This window comes from Leopardus geoffroyi, chromosome B1 (genome assembly GCF_018350155.1).
Source record: "Leopardus geoffroyi isolate Oge1 chromosome B1, O.geoffroyi_Oge1_pat1.0, whole genome shotgun sequence".
Lineage (NCBI taxonomy): Eukaryota > Metazoa > Chordata > Mammalia > Carnivora > Felidae > Leopardus > Leopardus geoffroyi.
In genome coordinates this window covers 167,112,943-167,122,541 of record NC_059327.1, presented here as the reverse complement: position 1 = coordinate 167,122,541, position 9,599 = coordinate 167,112,943, and the positions used below count along the sequence as shown (strand labels likewise).

At 32.9% G+C, this 9,599-nt stretch overlaps 1 pseudogene; it reads left to right on the top strand.

Moving 5' to 3' along the window:
- Positions 1 to 7,974: 7,974 nt before the first annotated feature.
- Positions 7,975 to 8,123, top strand: LOC123596642 (annotated as a pseudogene).
- Positions 8,124 to 9,599: the final 1,476 nt, after the last annotated feature.

The window sequence follows — 9,599 nt, the reverse complement described above, 5'->3', positions numbered from 1 at the left end:
TCTATTTTTGTACGAGTACCATACTGTCTTGATTATACAGTTCTGTAATACAACTTGTAGTCTGGAATTGTGATGCCTCCAGCTTTGTGTTTCAGGGTTTTTGGTTATTCAGAGTCTTTTGTGGTTCCATACAAATTTTAAGATTGTTTGTTCTAGCTCTCTGAAAAATGCTGGTGGTATTTTGATAAGGATTGCATTAAAATATGTAGATTGCTTTGGGTATTATAGGCATTGTAACAATATCTGTTCTTCCAATCCATGAGACTGGGATGTCTTTCAATTTCTTTGCGCCATCTTCAATTTCATCAGTGTTTCTTAGTTTTCAGTGTTCAGGTCCTTAACCTCTTTGGTTAGGTTGACTTCTAGGTATCTTAACAGTTTTGGGTACAATTATAAATGTGATTGATTCCTTAATTTCTCTTTCTGCTCCTTCATTATGGGTGAATGGAAATACAAAAGATTTCTGTATGTCAATTTTGTATCCTGCACCTTTGCTGAATTTGTTTATCAATTCTAGTAGTTTTTTGGTGGAGTTTTTTGGGTTTACTATGTATACTATCATGTCTTCTGCAAACAGTGAAAGTTTGCATTCTTCCTTACAGATTTGGATGTCTTTTATTTCTTTTTTTCTGATTGCTAGGCTAAAACTTCCAGTACTATGTTAAATAACAGTAGTAAGAGTGGACATCTGTCTTGTTCCTGGCATTAGAGGAAAAGCTGTTTTTCCCCAGTGGGGATAATATTAGCTGTGCATTTTTAGTAGATGGCCTTTATTATGTTGAGATATGCCCCCCCACATCACTTTGTTGAGGATTTTTATCATGAATGGATGCTTTACTTTGTCAAATGTTTTTTTTTTTCTGTGTCTGTTGAAATGATCGTATGATTCTTATCCTTTCTTTTATTAATGTGGTGTATATCATGTTTATTGATTTGCAAGTGTTGAAGTATTTTAGCAAGCCAGGAATAGATTCTACTTGTTAGTGGTGAATGATTTTTTTTTAATGTATAGTTGGATAGTTGGATTTAGTTTGCTAGTATTTTATTGAGAATTTTTTTATTTGTAGTCATCAGATATATGGGCTTGTAGTTCTCTTTTTAGTGGTGTCTTTATCTGATTTTAGTACTGAGGTAATGCTGGCCTCATAGAATGAAAGTGGAAGTTTTCCTTCCTTTTCTACTTTTTGGAATAGTTTGAGAATAGATATTAACTCTTCTTTAAACGTTTGGTAGAATTCACCTATGAAGCCATCTGGTCCTAGACTTTGGTTTGTTGGGAGTTTTTTTGATTACTGATTTAATTTCTTTGCTGGTTATTTGTCTGTTCAAATTTCTGTTTCTTCTTGTGTGAATTTTGGTGATTTATATGTTTCTATGAATTTATCCATTTCTTCTAGGTTGTCCAATTTGTTGGCATATAGTTTATCGTATTCTTACAATTATTGTATTTCTTGGTGTGATTTCTCCTCTCTCATTTGTGACTTTATATGGTCCTTTCTCTTTTCTATTTGTTAAATCTGTTTAGAGGTTTATCAATTTTATTAATTTTTTCAAAGAACTAGTTCCTGGTTTCATTGATCTATTCTATTGTTTTTTGTTTGTTTGTTTTTAGTTTCTATATAATTTATTTTTGCTCTAATCTTTATTATTTCCTTCTTTCTGCTGGCTTTAGACTTTGCTTTTTTTTTTCTAATTCTTTTTTTAGGTGTAAGTTTTGATTGTTCATTTGAATTTTTTGTTTGTTTCTTGAGGTAGGCCTGTATTATTTATATTTCCCTCTTTTTTTAATTAAAAAAATTAAATATTTATTTAGTTTGAGAGACAGACAGACAGACAGACCACAAGCAAGGTAGGGCAGAAAGAGAGGGAGACACAGGATCCAAAGCAGTCTCCAGGCTCTGAGCTATCAGCATAGAGCCCGATGTGGGGCTTGAGCTCATGGACCACCAGATCATGACCTGAGTAATTATGTAATTCCACAGTAATTATGCACTGTTTTAAGGATTTTATGACACATAGTAAATAACACATTAGTTCTTACTGGTTTTTAGGATAATAATGAGTTCTTATACTAGCAAGGAAACTGAGGCATGGAGCGTTTTAGTTAACAGTCCAATGTTGCATAAGCTATAAGAAATAAACAGAATATGACTAAAATAATAATGACCAAATCACCTATGTATAAGAAAAAGATTCAAATGCCTTAAAATTCCAAGCCCTCTAAGTTATACTGTAAAATTTTTCAGGCTTTCAGGACAAACTAAAAATGAGTAATAATATTATCTGGATTCCTCAGATGTTTTCTTGGTGCCAAGTATTGTAACATTTAAATGTAGATAGTGTTTTCCAACTATATTATATATTACATGTTTATAGTATTAAATGTTTACATATTAAGTTTAATATTTAAATATTTTAAATGCTTAAAATTAAACATTGTAGTATTAAATATTATAATGTTAAAACAAGATGTTTTCTATGTTGTATATTACGTATATTGCATATATTTTTTTATTGTTTATTTATTTTCGAGAGAGAGAGCATGAGCAGAGGAGGGATAGAGAGAGAGGGAGACGGAGAATCTGAAGCAGGATCTGTGCTGTCAGCACAAAGCCTGACATGGGGGCTCAAACCCCTGAACCATGAAATGATGACCTGAGCTGAAATCAGATACTCAACTGACTGAGCCACTCAGGGGCCCCTCACATATTTTTCTTCCTGAAACTTTTATATCAGGCTTTTATAAAGAAAAAAAAAGTTGCCTAAGTGGTTTCTTCAGAATAATATTATTTAAAAATTGTAATAACATTATTAAAACGTGCTCACATTTACTTCATCATTTTCTTACTCATTCCTAAATTATTCTACACTTTAAAATTATGGAGGTGGTGGAAGTCAGATCTTGTACTTATGGTTGGGTTTTGACGTTTATTTACTTCAATGCAAATGAGAACCTCTTTTTTCTAAACATAATTCTCAATGTCCATGGACCTTAAAAGCTGAAGGTTTAAATAAATATCCATTTTAGTGGCTTATGATGTTAATAATTTCACACGTATTTCATCCATTACTTTGTGAAAAATAAAAAAATTCACAAGCAAAGTTTATGAATTTGAATTTTATAGATATCTACACGTATTTTATGTTTTTTAATATGTACAACTCTTTAATAAAATGGTATTCAAATCACTTGTCTTTTAAAAATACTTATAAAAATAAATACATGTATTTTTCATTGGCTAAGTGACATATCTTTGCTTATACTAGCATCCCTTTTTCCTGTCTTTACCACCTTTTCCCAAATACATAGAAACAGAGTTGTATGATACAGGGAAATGTAAATGATAGTGATGTAAATGCTAATCTTAATAGGCATTAGTTATAAAATGTTTAAAGCAACATTAGTGGCAATGTTCTTATGGTCTGTAAGTCTGACCTAAGGTGAAAACTTGAAAACTAACCAGTGTAAAAATTATGAGAGGAGGTAAGTATATCTCCAACATATAAAGTGATAAGATTAAAAAAAAAACACTGCCTAATACTAGATTTCACAAAGGAAATGATGAAAAAACTTCTTGATGTTACTTTAAAGATGCCATTCCATTGTCTTTTAAAATACAGGATTTTGAGACATGAACTCTTATTCATATTTTTCTCTTCTACACATAATATGTTATTTTTTTCCTCTCTATGTGCTTTCAAGATTTTTCTCCATCAGTTTTGTTCAGCAATTTGATTGTGATCTGTCTTGATCCGATTATCTTTGTGTTTTTCTGTTTAAAGTTCTTTGAGCTACTGAAACTTAGTTAGTTACATTATTCCTTTTTCAAATTTTCTATTGCCATGAATATTAAATATTTTCCAGAGTTTATTGATAATATAACCTTCTTTTCCGATTATTGTTACTTTGTACTTTATTTTGGGTAAAGTTCTATGCCTTTAACTTCACTGATCCTTTCTTCTGATATGCCCAATCTGGTATTAATCTCATCTCTCACTCATTATTTTTTCATTCCAAAGAGTATATTTTACCTTTCAAGATTCATTGTTCTTCTGTTTTATGCTTAACAGTTCTATTCTTATGACAATCATGCTTTTCTTATATTTTTGTATATATTTATAAGATTTATAATAGCTTTTTATTTTCTCCCTTACTCCTTTGGGGTTTATTTATTCAAGTATAGTTGACACACAATGTTACATTAGTTCCAGGTGTACAACATTATGACACTACATCTCTATATGTTATGCTACGTTCACCAGAGTGTAGCTACCATATGTAACTATATAGTGCTTTTACAATATCATTGACTATTCCCTATGCTGTACCTTTTATTCCCATGACATTATTCCATAACTGGAAACCGTATTTCTACTCCACTTCACCCTTTTTCCCATCCCCTCCCCCCACCTCTCCCCTCTGGCAACCATCATTTTGTTCTCTGTATTTATAAGTCTGAATCTGCTGTTTGTTTCTTCCCCTTTTTCTTCTCTTCCTCATCCTCCTTCTCCTCCCCTCCCCCTCCTCCTCCTCCTCCTCCTTCTTCTTCTTCTCCTTCCTCTTCTTTAGATTTCACATATGAGAGAAATCATATGGTATTTTTCTTTCTCTTTCTTATTTTGCTTAGCATGATACCCTCTAGGTCCTTCCTTTCTTCTTTTGAAGTTCAAATAAAAAAAACTGAATTGGCCTTAGTAAACAAGAAGGAATATATTTTGGTGATAACCCAAATAGACAGAAAGTAGCATTCCCATTTTAAAGGAAATTAAAAAGTACAGGGAAAAGAAGTATAAAACTCTTGTTAATTGCCCAAGTAACTGACTTAATAATATTCCAGTGTTGTCTGACTTTGATTTGTAATGTGACTTAATAGTACAAAGAAACTGTCATATATTATGTACGTATACACACTCTACATATTCATATACACCTATTTCTATCAAACACCATTCATAAAATAAAACCTAGATGGATGATACATCAAAATGCTTTTAAAAAATTATAAATAAGTATACTTGACTTTAGATTCTGGGCCTAATTTTGATCTACTCTCAAAGCATGATCCTTTTAAGACACTGCTTATGTTCTATGTAATACAAGGCCTCTCTAGTCTGGTTGTTGGGAACTTCAACTCATGGGATTTACAGAAATTATTTGGCTTACTGGGTTCTGGTGGTTCTTTGGGTTTTTATGGAATTTCACCCAATGTTTGCAAATATAAGGACTGAAAGATTTAAAGAAACTCTTACATTAATTTCTAAAGTTCTCTTTCTAGTTTTCTCTTTTTCAAATTTTTATCCACACATTCTTTCTGTTTCTGGCTTATTGAACTATAATGGTTCTCTTCAACAAATAAGGGACTATTTTGGTTACCTCATCTTTGTGCTATGGCCTGAAAGCCAACTTCAGATAGTAAATAAACTAAGGCAATCACAGGACTCAAGTTGTTTTTAATTTAGTCAGGTTTCACAATCCTGTACATCCTATTGTCCAATATAAGAAAACGTGTCTAAAAATTTGATATGTCTTTTTCTGATATCTTAGTTGTTAATGGCATAAAGATAATTTGTCTGAAAGTTAAAGAGCCTGGAGGCAAGACAAAATAATTCGAGTTCTAAGCACAATTATTCACAAAACTGTAGATGAGGGAATACTATACAACTCATTTATATGACTACTATTACCCTGATATCAAAAGCAGACAAAGACATTATAAAGAGATACTTTTCTGTATTAATGTAGATAACAAGATCCTTAACAATGTTGGCAAACTGAATCTAGCAATAAATAAAAGTGATAACTTATGACCACCAAGTGGGTTTTATCCCAGCAGTGCAAGATGCTGAATTAATATTGAAAAACAAATCAATGTAATTTATCATATTAGAGACTATAAAAGAAAAAAAATGGGCAATAGCACAAATGTATAAAAAACATTTGACAAAATTCAACACTCATTCATGATAAAAATCCCCAACAAACAAGGAAGAGAAAGAAATTTCTTCATCCCCAAAAAGAACATACACAAAATATCTACAGCTGATACTTAATGATTAAAGAGGGAGTGTTTTTTTTCTAATATTAAGAGTAAAACAATTATATTTGTTGTTATCACTTCCATGTGATATTGCATTAAGATCCTGGAGTGCCTAGTTGGCTCATTTGGTTAAGGGTCTGTCTGACTTCGGCTCAGGTCATGATTTCACAGTTCGTGGGTTCAAGCTCCACATTAGTCTCTGTGTTGACAACTCAGAGCCTGATGCCTGCTTCAGATTCTGTGTCTCCCTCTCTCTCTGCCCCTTCCCTGCTTGCACTCTCTCTAAGAAACAAATAAATATTAAAAGAAAAACTTTAGAAAAATCATAACCAGTGTCTTAAGCAAGAAAAAAAAAATTCACACACATTAGAAACGAGTATAAAGAGGGGCGCCTGGGTGGCGCAGTCGGTTAAGCGTCCGACTGCAGCCAGGTCACGATCTCGCGGTCCGTGAGTTCGAGCCCCGCGTCGGGCTCTGGGCTGATGGCTCAGAGCCTGAAACCTGTTTCCGATTCTGTGTCTCCCTCTCTCTCTGCCCCTCCCCTGTTCATGCTCTGTCTCTCTCTCTGTCCCAAAAATAAAATAAAGGTTGCAAAAAAAAAAAAAAAAAGAAACGAGTATAAAGCTACCTTTGTTTATAAACTACAAAATAGTCTATATATAAAAATCCCATGAAATGTACCCAAAAAAGGCACATAAGTTAATAAGTTAACAGGGTAAAAAATCAATATGTATAAATCAATTGTATATCTCAGTGCTAGCAATGGATGTTTGTAAAATGAAATAAGAAATAAATGTCCTTTATAAAAGAATTCAACAACATAAAACTCTTAAGTATAATTTTATGAAAATATTTGAAAGATCTCTACAACTGCAAATATCTGACTGCTAAAATAAATACAAACATAACTAGAGAAAAGCATTATCTGTAAGGATTATAACATTCAGCATTGTAAAGATTCCATTTCCTTCAAATTGATCTATAGGTTAAATTCAATTCCGTTTATAGAAATTTAGAAATAAAGAAGCTGTTTCTAAGTAGATAATTTAGGCTTTTTGTAAAACTACAAAAGCTGTTTCTAAATAAATATTTTATTGCACCTCTGCTTTCAACCTGGATTTTAAATTAATCTATTTAAATTAAGATGCTATTAAAAACACATGTTGCAATGGTAACAGAGCCTAAGCTTCTGACAAAGAATAAACAGAGAAAAAGTAGTCTAATACTCATTATCTGCAGGGTGGTTATATTAAAAATGTGCTTCACAAAAAGACAGTAGGCATATAGCTTTCCCAGATGCTCATAAAAATGAAAAGCTCTAGCATGTAGTGTCAGTAGGGGTAAAATAAGATTCAGTAAAGGAGTTCACGTGTATTCTTCGAACTTAACTGCTAAAAGCTGAATGAACATCATGCTATATCAAGGGACAGAGCCCTTAATACAAACTTCCATCTAAATAATTTAATATTTCTGTGATATTTTCAATCATTCTTTATCTGCAAAAGGTATTTTGGGGGAAATGTGCAAGGATTGGAAGAAAATATAGACTAACACATGATACTCCAAGCTTTATAGCAATATTAGAGATTCATAAACATGAATACACCAGATAATTTTTATGACAAAGTTATTTTCACATTATAGGATTTGAAGTTTAGAAAAGTTACATATAAATTTTTCAGACTTAAAAATCTGATGACTTATGGCAACTGGAAAAATCTGATGACTTATGGCAACTGGGTGGCTTAGTCAGTTAAGTGTCCAACTCTTGATTTTGATTCAGGTCATGAACTCAGAGTTCATGGGATTAGCCCTGCATCTGGCTTTGCACTGATAGAGCAGATCCTGCTTTGGAGTCTCTATCTTCTTCTCTGTCTGCCCCTCCCCCACCTGCCATCTCCCAAAATAAATAAAATAAACTTAAAAAAAATGAGAAATACTGGCAGGGGAGATACCGTGATTATGAAGTTAGTTTTCCAAGGGCAAGGCTTATCCATTGCACTCTCGATGTGCAATTTCTCCAAATGTGGGAAACTCAACTGCAAAAATTGTGGTAGTGGGGGACTGTGTTCACATTTTTCCTGGTTAAAAAAGAAATCTGATGACTTGATGGCAGAGCCGTGATTTGAACTTAATTTTGTTTCATTTTAAAGATTTTAAGTGGAATATGTATAAATTTATATGCATAAGTATGAAATACCTACCATTTTATTATATTTCAATTAGGTAATTAGATAATGCAAATGCTACCTTTGTAAGGGATTGAGTATAAATCTTTAAAAGTAAGAAAATCCCCCGTAGCAAAAGAATATTTAATCATGTGGAATTTATTCGAGTGATCTAAAGATGATTTGGTAATGGGATTCTTATTATTATACTTACTAAATATAAGGATTTTTTGTTTGATTTTCATATATCAATATTGTAGGGTGTTTGTATGCTAAGAGTAGTGAGAGGGAGGAATGAGAGTGGATGGAATAGGCCCTACAAGCAGAGCAATTTGTCTTAAAGAGAACAATCTGGAGTATTAGGGGAGAACTGAGAACATATGGGTATATATATAATGGTTTGGTAAATGTGCTTCTGGGAATACATGAAAATTTTCTTCTATTATTTTTCTCAGTGAAATTAAAGTGGGAACATAGAACACAGACACAAACACAGTGGCAGAAAATAGCTAACATTGAAGACTTGATACTGCTATCTTGAGAAAGATCTGCTTGAAGAGTTGTCCTTTTACTAATGATGTCTAGAAACTTCAATCATGGGAAAAATTGTAATTGATGAGAATTAATAGAATACCTATTTCCTACTGATAGGAAATAGAATACCTATTTCCTACTGATAGTCTTGAAATGTGGTACCTGCTAGACAAAGGGTGCTTATATGAATGGTCCCAAGGAAAAACTCTAGACACTCAGTTTCTGGTGAGTTTCCCTGGTAGAAAGTATTTCATATTCATTGTCACAACTGGTTACTGAGGGAATTTAGCACATTCTGCCTGACTCTACTAGGAGAGGACTTCTGCAAGATTGTGCTTGGTTTCCTCTGGATTTTGTCCCATGTGCCTTTTCCTTTTGCTGATTTTGCTTTGTATCTTTCATTATGATATGTAAAATCTGTGATTATTAATGTATGAGAGTCCTTTCAGAGGTTCTCCTAGCCTGGGAGACCACTTATCAGCATACACACACACACACACACACACACACTATATGGTTAAAATATTGAACAACTTGGGTCAGTAATTTCACCAATTTATGGTGAGAGGTCTCACTTTCTATCATTGTTGGGAATTCTTCAATCAAGTGCTGATATATCTATGAATATTAGATAAGTAATGTATCTTTAAATATGACAAAAGAGCCATAAGAATTTCAAAATTTATTTATTTTTTATTTATTTTTTTTTCAGCGTTTATTTATTTTTGGGACAGAGAGAGACAGAACATGAATGGGGAAGGGGCAGAGAGAGAGGGAGACACAGAATCGGAAACAGGCTCCAGGCTCTGAGCCATCAGCCCAGAGCCCGACGCGGGGCTCAAACTCACGGACCGCGAGA